We start from the raw sequence: 15,320 nt of genomic DNA on the forward strand, positions 1-15,320 counted from the left end.
GGGTTCACTAGATTACTGGGATACACCCTGCTGGAACGACTGCTGCTTCCGGATGTGGAAGGGGAGGGAAGAATAGGGGATATATATAAGTGGCTGGAGGAGCAGGGAGGCAAGCGGGTGGTGAAGATCAAGGAGAAATGGGAAGCGGAGTTGAGAATGGAAATCAATTGGGGAGGATGAAGTGAGGCACTGCGAAGGGTAAAAGGGATCTCCTCTTGTGCAAGGATGAGCCTGATACAGTTTAAGGTGGTGCACAGGGTGCATATGACTCGGGCGAGAATGAATGGGTTCTTTCAGGGGGTAGCAGATGAGTGTGAGAGGTGGGCGGGGGCCAGCGAATCATGCGCACATGTTTTGGGGTTGTGAAAAATTGGGAAGATTCTGGGCGGGAGTGTTCGCGGTCTTAGCCAGGATAGTGGAGGAGGGCGTGGATCCGGACCCTTTGTTGGCAATATTTGGGGTTTCAGAGAAGCCGGAGCTCATGGAGAGGAGGAAGGCCGATGTCTTGGCCTTCGCCTCTCTGATTGCCCAGCGACAAATTTTGCTGGAGTGGCGGTCGGCATCGCCACCGGGGGTAGCAGCGTGGTTGGGTGACCTGTATGACTTCCTGCGGTTAGAGAAGATAAAGTATGAGTTAAGGGGCTCAGCAGGGGAGTTTGAGAAAAGGTGGGGGATGTTTGTGACCGTGTTTGAGGAGCTGTTCGCCGCCGGGGGGGGGGAGGGAGAGGGGGGGCGATGGTGAAAAAGGAGAAAAATCTGTACAGGCTGTATAGTTGATTGTTGGGAAGAATGTTTCCTGGGGTATTTATTACAGGGACATTTGGCTGTCTGGATACAGAATTGGCTGGCCGAAAGAAGACAGCGAGTGGTAGTGGATGGAAAGTATTCCGCCTGGAGGTTGGTGACCAGTGGTGCCCCGCAAGGATCTGTTCTGGGGCCTCTGCTCTTTGTGGTTTTTATAAATGGCTTGGATGAGGAAGTGGGAGGGTGGGTTAGTAAGTTTGCCGATGACACGAAGGTTGGTGGAGTTGTAGATAGTGTTGAGGGTTATTGCAGGTTACAACAGGACATTGACAGGATGCAGAGCTGGGCTGAGAAGTGGCAGATGGAGTTCAACCTTGATAAATGTGAAGTGATTCATTTTGGAAGGTCGAATTTGAATGCTGAATACAGGGTTAAAGGCAGGATTCTTGGAAGTGTGGAAGACCAGAGGGATCTTGGGGTTCACGTACATAGATCCCTCAAAGTTGCCACCCAGGTTGATAGGGTTGTTAAGAAGTTGGATGGTGTGTTGGCTTTCATTAACAGGGGGATTGAATTTAACAGCCGCGAGGTTTTGCTGCAGCTTTATAAAACTCTAGTTAGACCACACTTGGAATATTCTGTCCAGTTCTGGTCGCCTCATTATAGGAAGGATGTGGATGCTTTGTAGAGGGTACAGAGGAGATTTACCAGGATGCTGCCTGGACTGGAGGGCATGTCTTATGAAGAAAGGTTGAGGGAGCTAGGGCTTTTCTCACTGGAGCGAAGAAGGCAGAGAGGTGACTTGATAGAGGTGTACAAGGTGATGAGAGGCATGGATAGAGTGGATAGCCAGAGACTTTTCCCCAGGGTGAAAATGGCTGTCACGAGGGGACATAACTTTAAGGTGATTGGAGGAAGGTATGGGGAGATATCATAGATCATAGAATTTACAGTGTCAGAGGTCGGTTCTTTACACAGAGAGTGGTGGGTGTGTGGAATGCACTGCCAGCAGAGGTGGTGGAGTCACAGTCATTAGGGACATTTAAAAAAAAAAAATTTAGAGTGCCCAATTAATTTTTTCCAATTAAGAGGCAATTTAATGTGGCCAATCCATCTACCCTCCACATCTTTGGGTTGTGGGGGCTAAACCCACGCAAACACGGGGAGAATGTGCAAACTCCACACAGACAGTGACCCAGAGCCGGGATCGAACCTGGGACCACAGTGCCGTGAGGCAGCAGTGCTAACCACTGCACCACCGTGCTGCCCCGCCATTAGGAACATTTAAGCGACTCTTAGGCACATGGACAGCAGTAAATTGAAGGGGTGTACGTTAGGTTGATCTTAGATTCGGATAAATGGTTGGCACAACATCGTGGGCTGAAGGACCTGACCTGTGCTGTACTGTTCTATGTTCTAACCAAAATAAAGCAGAGTGCCGTTTTTACTCGCTGGGAACGACCCCGCTATCAATCTTGTTTTCGTGCCCACGCTCCCTGGCAGTGACCCTGCCAGCCTGGCAGTGCCAGCTGGGCACCTTGGCAGTGTCAGGCTGGGACCCGAGTGGCACTGCCAGGGAGTCAGGATGGCAGTGCTAAGGTGCCCGGGTGGTACCAGCAGTGCCAGGGTGCCACCCTGTCCAGAGGCTGACCACCCAGCGGCCTCCAATCGCATAGGAGACTCCCCCCCACAAGCTATGGTTCCGCCTGGTCCCCGTCTGTGTGGACCAGTACTGAACGGTGCCCGGTTGGGGTCTCCCTGCCAAGGCTGGTAGATGCCGGGTGGCCGTTCGATCTGGCGAAGGCGAGGTAAGTCAGCTCCTAAGCCGGTTACACTCTGCAAGACTAGATCCTGTCCATTGTGGGATATTTTGCGTGAGGCATAACGGCCGTCGGGAAGCCCGGGGGAGGCTTCCCCTGGCATCTAGCGGCTGGGTCGAGTCTACATTCAGCCATAACACAGCTGGTAGATCGCGTTCAAAGAGATTCAAGACTTGAGGGGAACAGAGCACCAACTCTTAGTCTATCAAGTGGCAATCACTGAACAGCGATCAGACTGGGAATCTTTAAAATTTCTTCACAGAGAACATTGGAATCTGGGAATATATCTTCTAAAAAGAATATTTATATTACAGTTTACATTTGTACACTGTACAAGTGATTGATGACACGGATTGACTTCCAGTGGCGCCATGTAGGTGGAAGTTGCACATTGGGAGGCTCCTGCTCAAGGCTCTGGTTTTTGGAGTTTAATGCCCGGTTCCGGTGGCAGTCTTTGGATAAGCTGGTGCAGGAAGACAGAAGGAAGGTAGGGAATGTCGAAGACCCCCAAAAAAACCACTGGGAAGAAGGGGGTGAGCAAAAGTTTGCCATCGAGTGAACGAGTCAGCCCAGCAGCAGGAAAGATGGCGGAGGATGGATCGATTGGGGGGGGCTGGGGGGGGGGGGGCTGGGGGGGGGGGCGGGGGGGGCGGGGGCGGGGGGGGCGGGGGGGGGGGCTGGGGGGGGGCTGGGGGGCGGGGGGGGGCTGGGGGGCGGGGGGGCGGGGGGGGGGTGAGGGGGGCTGGGGGGGGGCCGGGGGGGCGGGGGGGGGGGCGCACCCTTCACAGTGGAAACTCTGACCTAGGTGATGGCTAGAGAGTTTGGGAGGCAATTTGCCAAACACATGGAAGTGATGCGTAAGGAGAAGTGATGGCTGCGATGAAGGAGCTGGTGGAGGAGGCGATGGCCCCGGTGAGGTGGGGAAGCAAGGAGAGAAGTCGGAGGAAGCTCTGCTGCAGCACATTGACAGTTCACCCTCGATGGGCGAGCAGCTGCGGAGGTGGAGGCTAACAAAGGACTCTGAGCCAAGGTGAAGGACCTGGAGAACAGGTCAAGGCGGCAAAACGTAAGAATTGTGGCCTTACCTGAGGGGGTGGAGGGCCCGAGGCCGACTGAGTACTTTGCGAAGGTGTTGGTGAAGTTGCTGGGGAGTGGGAAGAACCCTCCCGGTATGAACTGGACAGGACTCATCGGTCACTCAGGCCCAAGCCGAGGACAAACGAGCCACCAAGGGCGGTCATCATTTGTTTCCACAAATATCACGTCAAGGAGAAGGTTCTGTGAGTTGGGCAAAGCAAAGGCATGAGGTGCAGTGGGAAGGAGCTGGTATTTGCACATACCAGGATTTAACTGTGGAGTTGGCGAGAAGATGGGCAGCCTTTGATGTGGTGAAGGTGGCACTCTACAGTAATGGTGTTGGGCTCGGCATGGTGCACCCGGTGAAGCTGAGGGTGACCTATAATTCGAGGGACTTCTACTTTCGGGGCGGCGCATCGCAGGGATTCATGAAGGCTGAAGGACTGGGGTTAAACTGAGATAGTACTGGGGTCTGGTCCCGACTGAAGGAAGGGGGGTGAAATGTTGTCTACCGTCTTATTTCTTGTTTCAGGATGTGTGTTTGTTCTGTATTTGTGGGGGTAACAGTTGGGGGTTTGGTTTGTGGGTTGGTTGATGGGGCAGGGCGGTGTAGCCTCTGCAATGGGTTACAGTGGGATGAGAACATTGAGCTTTGGGGTTATGGCGTTTTTCTGGGGCGTGGCTTTTGTGCACTGGTTATGTTTGAGTGTCTTTGTTTTCCAGGGATTGGATCATGGGGGGGACTGGGAGAAGGAGGGCCTGGGCAAGGGCCTCCATGCTAGCAAGCTGGTGAACAGGAGTGTGGTGGGGGGAGGGGCGGGGTTCACTGAAACCTGGTCAAACAGGTTTCAATGGGCCTGGGAGGTGTGAAAGGTGAGGGGACAGGAACGATACTGAGAGAGATGTTGGCAAGAGGAAAGGGATGGGGGGATTCTGGGAGGGAGGGGAGAAGGGGTTCGACGGCAACAAAGGGACGAGTTGGGTCAGGCCCAGTGGGCAGGACCCGGGGTTATGATGATGGCAGATAGGAGTGGTGGGGAGGGTTGGGGGGGGGGGGTGGTTGGGGGGTTGAAAGACCCCCAGTCAGAATAGCAACGTGGAACATAAGGGGGTGAGTGGGACCGGTGAAGAGGTTGAAGGTGTTTGCACATTTAAAGAGTCTAAAGACCGATGTGGTGGATGCTGCAGGAGACCCACCTGCGTGTGAAAGATCAAGTGAGGCTTAGGAAGGGTTTGAGGGGATGTTGGTGGCACTGGCGAGTGTAATGGCCCCAACTGGGATGATGCAGGGTTTATGAAGAGGGTGCTGGTGGCCATCTCGGATCTGGATACCCATAAGTCAATAGTGGGATTGATTGGACTATGGTGCAGGAGCTGATGATGGACAGGTCTCAGCCGCACTCGCTGGCCCAGTCCGGGGGGGTGGGTGGGGGTGGGGGGGGGGGGGGGTGGGGGGGAGGTGTCGGAGGGTGGGTGGGGGTGGGGGGGGCGGCAGCGAAGGTGCTGGCTGGGCTCATGAGAGAGATGGGAGGATGGACCCATGGAGGTTCCCGCACCCGAGGAAATGGGAGTATTCGTTTTTCTCCCCGGTACATAAAATGTACTTGAGAATAGACTTTTATATGGTGGGGAAGGCATTATTGGCCGGGCTCAAAGGGTTGAAGTATTCAGCGTCATTGATTTCGGACCATGCGCCGAATTGAGTGGATGTGGTTTTGGAGAAGGGGGTGTCTCAGAGACCGGGGTGGAGAATGGACTGTTGGGGGACCGAATGGGGCTGTTAGGGGTCCGGAGCTTTGTGATAAGATGCGGAAGGTGACTGCGGAATATGTCGGATTTAATTGCACAGGGGAAGTTTTGCAGTTGGTAGTTTGGGAGGCCCTGAAGGCAGTTATAAGGGGGGAGGTGATCGCTTTTAAGGCTAAGGTGGACAAGGAGGAGAGAGAGGAGTGCCGAAAGTTGATAGGGGATATGCTGGAGGTGAATCGGAGGTACGCGGGGTACTCGGATCCGGCCCTTTTGGCCAGGACGAGGGAGCTTCAGTTGTCCACAGAAAAAGCGGTGTGCCAGTTGAGAAGGCTGAGGGGGGCAGTCTGTGAACATGGGGAGAAGGCAGGGTGTAGATTGGCCGGCCAGCTCCGGAGGGAGGTGAGGGAGATAGTCCAGGAGCAGGATAAGATGGGAAGCTGGAAGCCGGAGCAGTTCAACAAAGTTTTTGAAGAGTTCTATAAGAGGTTGTATAGGCCGGAACCACCGGGAGAGTGCGAGACACGAGGGAGTCCCTGGACAAGTTGGAGTACCCAAAGTTGGGGGAAGGGGACAGGGCAGGGCTCAAGGGGCCGGTGGGGGAACAGGAGGTAAAGGAGTCAATTGGGAGGATGCAGTGAGGGAAGGCGGCGAGACCGAATGGATTCCCAGTGGTATTTTATAAGATGTTTATGGATAAGTTGGGGCCGCTGATGGTGGGAATGGTTGAGGAGGCAACAGGTAGGGTTGTCTTGCCACAGATGTTGGAACAGACCTCGATTTCCCTGCTGTTAAAGAAGGACAAGGACCCGGTGGAGTGCGGGGCGTGGATGCCCATATCCCTATTGAATGTGGATGCCAAGATATTGGCAAAGGTTCTGGCAGTAAGGCTGGAGGGTGTTTCCTGAAGGTGATTGGTGAGGAGCAGACGGGGTTTGAGAAGGGAAGGCAACTGTTTTTGAAAGTGAGGAAGTTGTTAATTGCAATGTCTGCTGCAGAGGGAAAGGAGATGGAGGTGGTGGTGGCACTGGATGCAGAGAAGGCGTTTGATCGGGGAGATCGGGACTACTTGATGGCGCTGTTGGAGAGATTTGGAATTGGGCCGAGGTTCGAGGCGTGGGTACGGCTGTCGTACAAGGAGACGATGGTGAGTGTTCTCACTAATAATATAAATTCGGGGTACTTTGCGCTGCACCGGGTTACGAGGCAGGGATGTCCTATGCCTCGGTCAGGGTTAGGAGGGTGACCTTGCAGAGAGGGCGGCTGGCAGGGGGGCTAATCCTCCCAAACTTACTGTACTATTACTGGGCAGTGAATGTGGAGAAGGTGTGGGGCTGAGTCAAGGGATGGGGGGGGGGGGGGGGGGGAGGGGGAGGGGGAATCCCGATGGGTTAAGGTGGAGGAGGGCTCGTGTAGGGGGTCGAGGTTGCGGGCGCTGGTAACGGTACCACTCCCGGTTGCACCGGCTAAGTATCCAGGGAGTCCGGTGGTGCTAGCCACTTTGAAGATCTGGAGGCAGTTTAGGCAACATTTTAAACTGGGGGCTGGGTCAAGGGGAATGCCGATTAGGGGGAGTCATGGGTTCAACCCGAGGAGGAATGTTGTGAGGTTTCGGAGATGGGATGAGATTAAGGAAATTAAGGATCTGTTTCTTGCGGGACGATTTGCAAGCTTGGAGGAGCTGGGACAGAGGTATGGGTTCGCGCAGGAGGGAGGGTTTAGGTGCCTGCAGGTTCGACATACGGCAATGAAGGTTTTCCCGACCTTCCCGATAGCTGTTGGAGGCGGGTACTGTCAGCGGAGGGTTGGAGAAGGGGGTTGCATCGGCGATTTATGGGAGGATCCTGGAGGAGGACAGGGAGTCGATGGAGGGGATTAGGGTGCAGTGGGAGGAAGAATTGGGGAGGGCAATGGTCGAGGGAATGTGGTGTGAGGTGCTGCGAAGGGTGAACACCTCAACCTTGTGCGCGAGGTTGGGGCTAATACATTTGAAGGTTGTGCACAGGGCACACCTCACCAAGTCAAGTATGAGCCGGCTGTTTGAGGGGGCAGAGGATGTCTGTGAGCGATGTGGGAGGAGCCCCACATATCATGTTCCGATGGTTTGGTCCTGTCTGAAGCTAGAAAGGTTTCGGACGGTGGGATGTAGCACTATCTTGTCGGATGGCCAGAGTAGCGGGTGGGGTGGAAGACGTTTCGGCCTTCGCTTTGCTGATCGCTCCTAGGTGGCTCTTGTTGGGGTGGAGGTCTGCTTCTCCGCCCCTATGCCTCGGCGCGGCGGGGGGACCCGCTGGAGCTTTTGACCGTGGAGAAGGTGACATTTGAGTTGGGGGTAAAGGAGGGGTTCTACAATTCTTGGAGTTTGTTTATCATGCTCTTTCAGGAGTTGGTTTCCGTTGAACACTGTGGGAGGGGGGGCTGTATTCATTTTTGTTCTACGAGTCTATGTTTTAGGTGTTATATTGTTGTGGTTTTGTTTTTGGCGGAAATGATGAAAATATAGCGAATAAAAATGTTTTTATAAAAAGAGATGGATGGAAGTTATTATTTAAATTTACACATTGTTCCTTTTCAACACCCCCTCTCCACAGTCCCCCCAACTTTTTTTCCCCTTCCTCCGCTTTTCTGCTGTCTCCGGGTCCTATCCTGGGCACTTGCCTTCACAGTAGCTGGTCTGTTTTGTTGTTTGCTTTGCTCTTCTAGCGTTTTGAGGGGCCCTCTGGTCACCATGGTCCCCATGTCGGTCTCTCCCTGCGTTCCCTCGTACCGTTTCTTTGAGTCTCTCCCACCCCCCCCCTCCCCAATCCCCCTGTTGCCCCCCCCCCCTCATTTCTGCCTGCTTCTGTGGCCCTGGTAGTACCCATGTGTCCCCCCGCCCCCACCACCCCCCCCCCCCCCCCCCCCCCCCCCGTTCTACCCATTGTTGGCTTCAAACAGGTCTTGGAACAGGCTGATGAACGGCCCCATGCTTTGTGGAAGCTATCGTCCGATCCTCGGATGGTGGACTTGGATCTGGAGCAGATCGACAGGTCTGCCAGCCAGTCTGCAGCTGTGCATGGTGCTGCTGATCACCAGCCGAGTAGGATTCTCCGGTGGGCGATTAGGAAAGCAAAAGCAATGGCATCGGCCCTCTTCACCATCTGTAGTTCTGGCTGGTACAATACCCCGAAGACTGCCACTCTCAGGCAGGCTCTAACCTCACCCCCACAACCTTGGACATTGACTCGGAGAAGGCTGTCCAGAACTCGTCAAGTTTGGGGCAAGCCCAAAACATGTGGGTGTGGTTGGCCGGGCCTCCCTGGCACCGCTCACATTTGTCCACCTCCGGGAAGAACCTGCTCATTCGGGTTCTGGTCAGGTGCGCTCTGTGCACCACTTTAAGCTGCATTAGGCTTAGCCTTGCGCAGGAGGAGGTGGAGTTCACCCTGCTCAGTCCTTCGCTCCAGTGTCCCTAACCTACATCCATCCCTAGTTCTTCCTCCCACTTCTGCCTTGCTCCGTCCAGTGGTGTTCTCCCCCTTTCTTAAGGTCGTCCGTATGTGTCCCCGCAGTTCCCCTTCTCCAGACTGCCCACGTCCAGGAGCTCCTCCAGCATTGTGTCTCTCGGGGCTCTGAGATGCCTCATCATCTCCTTGCAGAGAAACGTTTTTGATTTGGAAATGTCGGAGTTCCTGTCCCTTCTGTAGTTCCAGTCTCTCCATCAGCTCTTCTAAGGTCGCAAGGGACTGTGTAAAAGTCCCTAACCACTAGTGTTCCCCCGTCCTCTCTCCACCTCTTAAAGGTGGCGTCTCGCTTGACTGGTGGGAACCTGTGGTTGCCACAGATGGGGGCCATGGTGAACAGCTCAGTTAGACAATGTGCTGTCTCTGCTTCCAGCTCCTTAGTGTTGCTACCCCCACTGAGCCGGTTGTGTGTTTTGCTGGCGGGAATGGGAATGTTGTCATGACGAGGACTCGGAGGGTCGTTCCCGTACAGGAGGACTCCTCCAACCTCACCCATTCCATGCGGTTCCCTTACCATCCCCTCACTCTCTCGGCTGTGGCTGCCCAGCGGCTCCCCCCCCCCCCCCCCCCCCCCCTCCCCACACACACACACAGACGCCATGATCATCATGTCTATTTTTAGGAAAAAGACCTTGGGGATGAAGCTCAGTATGGATCGAAACAGGAAAGGTTCCTTGGCAGTACATTCATCTTGTTCGTTTGAACCCTTCCCGCCCGGGAAAGCTCCCGGATTGTGTCCAATCACTGCCAGTCGAGTCGGGGAATACATAGAATTTTACACCGTACCCAGTCTGTAATATCTGTTCACTGTACACACTGGAGTCTGGGAATATATCTAACTGTACACCATACCCAGTCTGTAATATCTGTTCACTGTACACACTGGAGTCTGGGAATATATCTAACTGTACACCGTACCCAGTCTGTAATATCTGTTCACTGTACACACTGGAGTCTGGGAATATATCTAACTGTACACCATACCCAGTCTGTAATATCTGTTCACTGTACACACTGGTGTCTGGGAATATATCTAACTGTACACCGTACCCAGTCTGTAATATCTGTTCACTGTACACACTGGAGTCTGGGAATATATCTAACTGTACACCGTACCCAGTCTGTAATATCTGTTCACTGTACACACTGGTGTCTGGGAATATATCTAACTGTACACCGTACCCAGTCTGTAATATCTGTTCACTGTACACACTGGAGTCTGGGAATATATCTAACTGTGCACCGTACCCAGTCTGTAATATCTGTTCACTGTACACACTGGAGTCTGGGAATATATCTAACTGTACACCATGCCCAGTCTGTAATATCTGTTCACTGTACACACTGCAGTCTGGGAATATATCTAACTGTACACCGTACCCAGTCTGTAATATCTGTTCAGTACACACTGGAGTCTGGGAATATATCTAACTGTACACCATACCCAGTCTGTAATATCTGTTCACTGTACGCACTGGAGTCTGGGAATATATCTAACTGTACACCGTACCCAGTCTGTAATATCTGCTCCCTGTACACACTGGAGTCTGGGATATATCTAACAGTACACCGTACCCAGTCTGTAATATCTGTTCACTGTACATACTGGAGTCTGGGAATATATCTAACTGTACACCATACCCAGTCTGTAATATCTGTTCACTGTACACACTGGAGTCTGGGAATATATCTAACTGTACACCGTACCCAGTGTGTAATATCTGTTCACTGTACACACTGGAGTCTGGGAATATATCTAACTGTACACCGTACCCAGTCTGTAATATCTGCTCCCTGTACACACTGGAGTCTGGGATATATCTAACTGTACACCGTACCCAGTCTGTAATATCTGTTCACTGTACACACTGGAGACTGGGAATATATCTAACTGTACACCGTACCCAGTCTGTAATATCTGTTCACTGTACGCACTGGAGTCTGGGAATATATCTAACTGTACACCGTACCCAGTCTGTAATATCTGTTCACTGTACACACTGGAGTCTGGGAATATATCTAACTGTACACCGTGCCCAGTCTGTAATATCTGTTCACTGTACACACTGGAGTCTGGGATATATCTAACTGTACACCGTACCCAGTCTGTAATATCTGTTCACTGTACACACTGGAGTCTGGGATATATCTAACTGTACACCGTACCCAGTCTGTAATATCTGTTCACTGTACACACTGGAGTCTGGGAATATATCTAACTGTACATCGTACCCAGTCTGTAATATCTGTTCACTGTACACACTGGAGTCTGGGAATATATCTAACTGTACACCGTACCCAGTCTGTAATATCTGTTCACTGTACACACTGGAGTCTGGGAATATATCTAACTGTACACCGTACCCAGTCTGTAATATCTGTTCACTGTACACACTGGAGTCTGGGAATATATCTAACTGTACACCGTACCCAGTCTGTAATATCTGTTCACTGTACACACTGGAGTCTGGGAATATATCTAACTGTACACCGTACCCAGTCTGTAATATCTGTTCACTGTACACACTGGAGTCTGGGAATATATCTAACTGTACACCGTACCCAGTCTGTAATATCTGTTCACTGTACATACTGGAGTCTGGGAATATATCTAACAGTACACCGTACCCAGTCTGTAATATCTGTTCACTGTACACACTGGAGTCTGGGAATATATCTAACTGTACACCATACCCAGTCTGTAATATCTGTTCACTGTACACACTGGAGTCTGGGAATATATCTAACTGTACACCGTACCCAGTCTGTAATATCTGTTCACTGTACACACTGGAGTCTGGGAATATATCTAACTGTACACCGTACCCAGTATGTAATATCTGTTCACTGTACACACTGGAGTCTGGGAATATATCTAACTGTACACCGTACCCAGTATGTAATATCTGTTCACTGTACACACTGGAGTCTGGGAATATATCTAACTGTACACCGTACCCAGTCTGTAATATCTGTTCACTGTACACACTGGAGTCTGGGAATATATCTAACTGTACACCGTACCCAGTATGTAATATCTGTTCACTGTACACACTGGAGTCTGGGAATATATCTAACTGTACACCGTACCCAGTCTGTAATATCTGTTCACTGTACACACTGGAGTCTGGGAATATATCTAACTGTACACCATACCCAGTCTGTAATATCTGTTCACTGTACACACTGGAGTCTGGGAATATATCTAACTGTACACCGTACCCAGTCTGTAATATCTGTTCACTGTACACACTGGAGTCTGGGAATATATCTAACTGTACACCGTACCCAGTCTGTAATATCTGTTCACTGTACACACTGGAGTCTGGGAATATATCTAACTGTGCACCATACCCAGTCTGTAATATCTGTTCACTGTACATACTGGAGTCTGGGAATATATCTAACTGTACACCGTACCCAGTCTGTAATATCTGTTCACTGTACACACTGGAGTCTGGGAATATATCTAACTGTGCACCATACCCAGTCTGTAATATCTGTTCACTGTACACACTGGAGTCTGGAATATATCTAACTGTACACCGTACCCAGTCTGTAATATCTGTTCACTGTACACACTGGAGTCTGGGAATATATCTAACTGTACACCATACCCAGTCTGTAATATCTGTTCACTGTACACACTGGAGTCTGGGAATATATCTAACTGTACACCATACCCAGTCTGTAATATCTGTTCACGGTACACACTGGAGTCTGGGAATATATCTAACTGTACACCATACCCAGTCTGTAATATCTGTTCACTGTACACACTGGAGTCTGGGAATATATCTAACTGTACACCGTACCCAGTCTGTAATATCTGTTCACTGTACACACTGGAGTCTGGGAATATATCTAACTGTACACCGTACCCAGTCTGTAATATCTGTTCACTGTACGCACTGGAGTCTGGGAATATATCTAACTGTGCACCATACCCAGTCTGTAATATCTGTTCACTGTACACACTGGAGTCTGGAATATATCTAACTGTACACCGTACCCAGTCTGTAATATCTGTTCACTGTACACACTGGAGTCTGGGAATATATCTAACTGTACACTGTACCCAGTCTGTAATATCTGTTCACTGTACACACTGGAGTCTGGGAATATATCTAACTGTACACCATACCCAGTCTGTAATATCTGTTCACGGTACACACTGGAGTCTGGGAATATATCTAACTGTACACCATACCCAGTCTGTAATATCTGTTCACGGTACACACTGGAGTCTGGGAATATATCTAACTGTACACCATACCCAGTCTGTAATATCTGTTCACTGTACACACTGGAGTCTGGGAATATATCTAACTGTACACCGTACCCAGTCTGTAATATCTGTTCACTGTACACACTGGAGTCTGGGAATATATCTAACTGTACACCGTACCCAGTCTGTAATATCTGTTCACTGTACGCACTGGAGTCTGGGAATATATCTAACTGTACACCGTACCCAGTCTGTAATATCTGTTCACTGTACACACTGGAATCTGGGAATATATCTAACTGTACACCGTACCCAGTCTGTAATATCTGTTCACTGTACACACTGGAGTCTGGGAATATATCTAACTGTACACCGTACCCAGTCTGTAATATCTGTTCAGTACACACTGGAGTTTGGAATATATCTAACTGTACACCGTACCCAGTCTGTAATATCTGTTCACTGTACACACTGGAGTCTGGGAATATATCTAACTGTACACCGTACCCAGTCTGTAATATCTGTTCACAGTACACACTGGAGTCTGGGAATATATCTAACTGTACACATACCCAGTCTGTAATATCTGTTCACTGCACACACTGGAGTCTGGGAATATATCTAACTGTACACATACCCAGTCTGTAATATCTGTTCACTGCACACACTGGAGTCTGGGAATATATCTAACTGTACACCGTACCCAGTGTGTAATATCTGTTCACTGTACACACTGGAGTCTGGGAATATATCTAACTGTACACCGTACCCAGTCTGTAATATCTGTTCACTGTACACACTGGGGTCTGGGAATATATCTAACTGTACACCGTACCCAGTCTGTAATATCTGTTCACTGTACGCACTGGAGTCTGGGAATATATCTAACTGTACACATACCCAGTCTGTAATATCTGTTCACTGTACACACTGGAGTCTGGGAATATATCTCACTGTACACCGTACCCAGTGTGTAATATCTGTTCACTGTACACACTGGAGTCTGGGAATATATCTAACTGTACACCGTACCCAGTCTGTAATATCTGTTCACTGTACACACTGGGGTCTGGGAATATATCTAACTGTACACCGTACCCAGTCTGTAATATCTGTTCACTGTACACACTGGAGTCTGGGAATATATCTAACTGTACACCGTACCCAGTCTGTAATATCTGTTCAGTACACACTGGAGTTTGGAATATATCTAACTGTACACCGTACCCAGTCTGTAATATCTGTTCACTGTACACACTGGGGTCTGGGAATATATCTAACTGTACACCATACCCAGTCTGTAATATCTGTTCACTGTACACACTGGAGTCTGGGAATATATCTAACTGTACACCGTACCCAGTCTGTAATATATGTTCACTGTACACACTGGAGTCTGGGAATATATCTAACTGTACACTGTACCCAGTCTGTAATATCTGTTCACTGTACGCACTGGAGTCTGGGAATATATCTAACTGTACACCGTACCCAGTCTGTAATATCTGTTCACTGTACCGACTGGAGTCTGGGAATATATCTAACTGTACACCGTATCCAGTCTGTAATATCTGTTCACTGTACACACTGGAATCTGGGAATATATCTAACTGTACACCGTACCCAGTCTGTAATATCTGTTCACAGTACACACTGGAGTCTGGGAATATATCTAACTGTACACATACCCAGTCTGTAATATCTGTTCACTGCACACACTGGAGTCTGGGAATATATCTAACTGTACACATACCCAGTCTGTAATATCTGTTCACTGCACACACTGGAGTCTGGGAATATATCTAACTGTACACCGTACCCAGTCTGTAATATCTGTTCACTGCACACACTGGAGTCTGGAATATATCTAACTGTACACCGTACCCAGTCTGTAATATATGTTCACTGTGCACACTGGTGTCTGGGAATATATCTAACTGTACACCGTACCCAGTCTGTAATATCTGTTCACTGCACACACTGGAGTCTGGGAATATATCTAACTGTACACATACCCAGTCTGTAATATCTGTTCACTGCACACACTGGAGTCTGGGAATATATCTAACTGTACACATACCCAGTCTGTAATATCTGTTCACTGTACACACTGGAGTCTGGGAATATATCTAACTGTAACCGTACCCAGTCTGTAATATCTGTTCACTGTACACACTGCAGTCTGGGAATATATCTAACTGT

At 50.0% G+C, this 15,320-nt stretch overlaps 1 protein-coding gene across 1 annotated transcript in view; it reads left to right on the forward strand.

Moving 5' to 3' along the window:
* Positions 1 to 15,320, forward strand: part of LOC140390215 (zinc-binding protein A33-like) — a 45,817-nt gene that overhangs the window by 21,907 nt on the left and 8,590 nt on the right. The window lies entirely within an intron of this gene.

The sequence above is a fragment of the Scyliorhinus torazame genome, chromosome 14 (assembly GCF_047496885.1).
Source record: "Scyliorhinus torazame isolate Kashiwa2021f chromosome 14, sScyTor2.1, whole genome shotgun sequence".
Classification (NCBI taxonomy): Eukaryota; Metazoa; Chordata; class Chondrichthyes; order Carcharhiniformes; family Scyliorhinidae; genus Scyliorhinus; species Scyliorhinus torazame.